A 5,782-nucleotide genomic window follows, 5' to 3' on the forward strand; every position below is an offset into this window, starting at 1 on the left:
AAGAAGTGCTATGGTTGAGGAGTCTGGAAATTAAAAGGCAATGCTTGTCCTGAGGAGGGATATGACCACAATGAGGGTCATGGAAGGAAGGAAGGAGGGAATGAAGGAGGGAAGGAAGGGAAGGAAGGAGGGAAGGAAGGAAAGGAAAGGAAAATAGAGTAAGAAAGAAAAAGGAGGAAAGAGTAAGAAAGAAAGGAAAGAAAAGAAAAGAAAAAGGAAGGAAGGAAGAAAGAAGGAAAGAAGAGACAGCACCATTTCTATACTTTTCCAGGCTGACATATTCCATTCTCCTGACAGCCGATCCTTTCCGAAAAAGCCCCTTGGCACTGAGGACTGATCTAGAGTTATGTCATTTTTAATTTATTTATTTATTTGTTTGTTTGTTAATAAATACCCAGGTATCTCCATCACTTCCTACTCCCTCTAAATCATTTGGCAAAAAATTCTCTGTACATATAAAAGTGTCTTGCTTATATCTATTTATAAATTCTTTCTCTGGAGGTGGACATTCCTAGGTCATTCTTCAAATAATATCTCTGATGCTATAGGTTATGTTCTCTTGCTTCTGCTCATTTCACTATTTGTAGTTTCACATAAATTTTTCTCTTTTCTTTTTAATTAACCTGTTCACCATTTCTTATGGAGCAGTAGTATTCCATCACAAATATATGCCACAATATGTTATGTCATCTTGTAGAGGTGTGAGTTCCACCTGCAGGAGACAGAGTGAATATAGAGCTCCATAGGATGTGCCCCTTTCTGATAAATATCCAAAGCCTATTAACTCCTTTAAATGACTTGTATGAGTCCTAATGCACCCTTCCCACTTTTGCTACAGAAATGTTATCTATAAGGCAGTGGTTCCTAAACATTTTTGGCCTACCACACCCTTTCCAGAAAAAAATATTACTTAGCCCCCTGGAAATTAATTTTTTTAAATTTTAATAGCAATTAAAAGGAAAGATAAATGCACCTGTGGCCATCACCTCTCTCCCTGGATCACTGCAGCACCCACCAGGGGGCAGTAGCACCCACTATGGGAATCATTGCTATAAGGTGTCCCAAAATTCTTAGCTCAAATTTAAGTTTTAATCACTTTAAGCTGCATGAAGACTTTTGGGACACTCTATTTGTTTGCCTGTGAGGTAAATATAAAATGTTTGCATTAGGAGGTTAATTCTTAGTGGTCTGGGAAATTCCTCTATTTGAAACCCCTAATTAACCCTCCTAAGTCAAGCTCCATATGAGATATGACTCTGCTTTTGTTGCTGTTTGCTTTTCAAATGATGGTATATCTTTGCCCACTATAGCTTTACCCATTTTTCTAAAAATAAAAATAAAAAAGGGTCCTTTAATCTTCTTAAGCTCTACCACCCTCAGGCTAGATGCAAGTTAATGGAGATGACCTCTCTTGCCTGTTTCCTTAAAAGATACCAAAAAGAGATACTCTTTCATTTCCTTTGTAATTACAGAACTACTTTGGAGAAGCCCACAGATCTTGTTCAGGAGCAAAACCACAGAGATCGATACAGTTTGTGGCCAATTTTGCTTATAACACATCCATCATATCAGCTCCATCCCGTCTACTTCACTCTCTTCTCCAAAATCAGCACATATACTTTTAAAAGTAGTATCAAGATTTGTGACTGGACCACAGGGACAGAAATAAAATCGCCTAATGATGCTCTGGGTTCATTCCAAGCCACTGTGGTGCTTCAGGAGAGTCAGGGAGATAACTGATATTGCCAGGACTCTGATCTGACTCTTCATTTCTTGTGCCTCCTTGCCTAGGGGTGCTTTAAGTGAACACCAGTTTACTTGATTTTAGTATCTTCCCTTCTTTGTCCTTAACCTTTCTCCTGCTCCTGCCTCCCTCTTTTGCTCCTCCAGGGAAGAGTGCATTGGTAGAGAGAAGAGTGGAGGAGTGTGCCTGAGAAGTTATCTGTGGGAATGTGGAATAGATCAAGAGTATAACTTCCAAGGACTGGCAGGACTCACCAGATGACCCTTGATCGAAAACAATTGTTTCCTTGTGCTCTATAATATATGGTTATGGGTTTATAGCCTAAAGTAATGACTCTTGAAATTACTGACCAAAACTTATCTTCTGTGCCTGAGAAAGTATGGAGGAAAGTAGCAAAGCTAAAATCTGTTTAGGAAACACTAAAAATAAGAACAAACGAGTGAGATTTCAGCCATTGTGTTTCCATCGAAATATATTATCTTCCATGTCTGTCTCTGACTCCCTGATTTAACTTAATAAGAGTGAAAAAGATCGGGATCCTCAGAAATTCACTTTGTTGAAAGGCAAATAGTTTTTGAAACAGTGATAATAAGCAGGTTATAGTTATTCTTCAGGCTTGAATGTAATCTATTTCCCCCCTTTCCTTACCTTCGTAATGTATTTACTGTATTTCATAGAGGACCTGCCTTGAAATCAAGAAAACCTGGGTTCATGTTCTGCCTTTGACACATACTAGCTATTTGACTAAGGATGACCATAAATAATTCAATGCCTCAGGTATTTCCCTAAAACTAGAAGGCACAGAAGAGGTGTACTTGGGGAGAAGTACCAATTTTCTAGAAGTCTAATGAAGAGACAAGGCAATCAAATGTCCCAAAGAATCTAGGAATAATCTTTTTTTTCTTTAAATAGGTGAGTTATTTGTTACTTCATAGTACCTTCTATATAGTACAATAGTGATTTCTTTTCGAGCATTAGAAGTAAAAGAGTTAGCATGTATTGTTATAGACTGGATGTCTAAATCAATAAATTCCTTTTAACAGACTTTGAAAAGGATTATCTTCTCAACTTCTGTTAGGGTCTAAAATGAATTTAGCCAATGGATTGGAGGATTTATTCCCTTGAGAATCACAGTTTAATTTATCACTCGTTGTGCTATTTCCCCCTAAATGGAATTGGAGAATTAAAGAATTTGAGAATTCAAAAGTGAATAAAGGGTCTAATTGATTGAAATAGTGAAAATGTAATGGAAAAACAAGTGACAATAAAGAGAAGACACATCTTGGTTTTCCTTGTTGAAAGATTTTGCTTTATTATTAAAACTACTATGCTTTTCAATCAACTGTGTTCATTGAGGTAGATTATAAACTATGAGTATTCCGAGTAGGAGTTCTTTCAAAGAAGACCATCTGTTTAGGCAAGGGAAAGTTTTAATGTAGATTGGTACAGGGTGTGCCCATATGAATGTAATCACACATACTTGAAATATTGAAGCAATATCATTATAATTACAGTTATTATTTTAGTAGTCATATCTAAATACATTATGCTGAGGACCTCAGTGAGGTCATGTTTGTACATAACTTTAGCAGGATGCTATCATAAATATCTATTATAATTTATATGGTGTTAGAATAATATAATTATAATTAATAGCTCCCAACTTCCTTAGCATTTTAAAGTTCATGAATATTTTCTTTCAAATAACCCTCTGACATAGACAACAAAAAGAAAATTATACCCGTTTCACAGATGAAAAATGATTGGAACCATTAAATTAGTCCAAAGTCACAATAGCTAACAAATAGCATAGTCACAATTAATGTCTTTGTTATATGATTTTTACATGTACATATATTCAGAACATACATGTCCATCTTTTACTAAAATCCTACCCTACTATTACATCATGATTCAATCTTAGCTTCTCAAAGGCTGTAAAATGTCTCCAATGAAATGGAGACTCAGGAGACCTTGCTAAATTATAAGGACTTTGGGGACTGAACTGGCTACAAATTGAGAACCAACCCAAATAGATTCATCACCAGAAGATTGACTGTAGATGAAGTTTCTTTGGCTTCAACCAAATCAAGAAAACTGTCAGCTACAATGAAGGCTTGGATAGATCTGAGACAGTTATACCTAAATATCTCTCTCTTTATCTACTGCATTACCTGAAATTCTTACTTGTAGTCAAACCTTTGAGTTAACCGTTTCTGGACATATCAGTATGATCCCTGGGAGAACAACTTTACCTAATTAAAGTGATTTATATCACCTGTTACCCAATCAGCACAGATTAATTTATCATCTGGTAATCACCCTGAGGAGAGCAAGGTGAGTCCTAGGAGAATGTTACACAGAGCAGTTAGGTGTTGAAGCAAAGCAAGGATATTGGAAATTAGTCTAATCAATGAGAAAAGAATCTGGCATTTCCAATGGACTGCAAGTCAAGGTTAACATTTTTCTTTTTAAAAAGCTCCTGTACTCTGTCCTTTTTTCTCCACATTGAGAGTACTGTAAGTACCAAGTGTTATTTAAAGAAGACAAGAAAATATTTAAGGGGAATCTGATTGCTAATTTTAGCTATTTAAAATATAGGCAGGGATTAAAATCTATTTTATGGAGCTAAGATAGCAGAGTAATCCTCAATAGCTCTGTCAATTAAGAACTTTGTTTCCCTAAGCTTCTCTTTAAATTTTTCCCTCTCTTCCCTTGACCTTACACTCTGTAGTAAGAAGATGCATAGAAAGAAGAATAAAAAAGAATAGGGGTGGGGCTGGATGACACAGTGCATTGAGAGCTAGACCCAGAGATGGAAAGTCCTGGGTTCAAATCCTGCCTCAGACACTTCATGGCTGTGTGATCCAGGACAAGTCACTTGATCCCCATTGCTTAGCCCTTACTGCTCTTCTGCCTTGGAACCAATACACAGCAGGAAGGAGCCAAGATGGTGGAGTGATTCAGAGCAGCTTGTGCTGCCATGAGAATCCTCTCCAAAAAAAAAATTAAAATATTACCACAAAAGAATACAGGAGTGAAAGTACAAACAAGGAGACAGAGTGAAATAACTTTCAAGAAAAGAAAAACCCAAAAAGGTAGGCAATGAACATCTGGAGCACCAGTGAGAGAAGAGCAGATCCAGCAAGAAGCTGTAGCAAGGAGGGAAGAGCAAATCAAGAGAGAACCACACCCCCACACCTCACATATTCTGCCCAAGCTTTGGAAACCCATTTCCAAGTCAACATTCAGACCCTGAGACCCTGCCTGAGCAAATAGAAGTACAAGCCAGCCCATAACCCTTGAAATTTCAAACCTGTCGAGAAGTCTGAAGCCCCAGCCAAGAGAATTCTAGTCTGGGCTTGTGACAAGGTCTTAATTCACACTTTGGGGTGGCTGATAGTACTAAGTATTGATTTTTTGTCTAAAGCTGATAGGACAATTAAGGATGTGCCTGATTGGATCAAGTACACAGTGAAACCAAAAACTTGAGAGTAATCCCAAGGCTAGAATTGGACAAGCCCCTGACCTGATCAAGATTAGAGTGGGATGAAAAGTTTACACTTAAGCCTGAGACAAGTCTTTAAGTTATCATCATCACAAGGGCCAATTGAATTAGCAGGGAGAGGGTGCTCTCAGAACTTTCAGCCCTCAGACCATCACATCATCCCCACAAGTCTACCTAAAAAATAGATAGGAAAAATGAGCAAACAACAATAACAAAAAAAACCAATTAAAGATTTTTTATGACGACAAAGAGAAAGGGAAAAGAAACAAACAAAAAAAGCAAAGTAAACACACCCAAAATCCAAAAGAAAAATATGTATTGGACAAAGATACTAGAAGAACTCAAAAAGGGCTTCAAAAGATGGGCAGGAACACAGACTAGATTTTAGGCAGCAAGTTGAGGAGCAGATATAGTATGGGAATAGAAGTAAGAAAGACCCAATTTCAAATCTTAAATCATTCTATATCAAGGTGACCTTTAGCAAATAATTTAGACCTCTTAGCTTCTATTTCATCTTCTTTAAAATGGGG

This window comes from Gracilinanus agilis, chromosome 6 (genome assembly GCF_016433145.1).
Source record: "Gracilinanus agilis isolate LMUSP501 chromosome 6, AgileGrace, whole genome shotgun sequence".
NCBI classification, from domain to species: Eukaryota; Metazoa; Chordata; class Mammalia; order Didelphimorphia; family Didelphidae; genus Gracilinanus; species Gracilinanus agilis.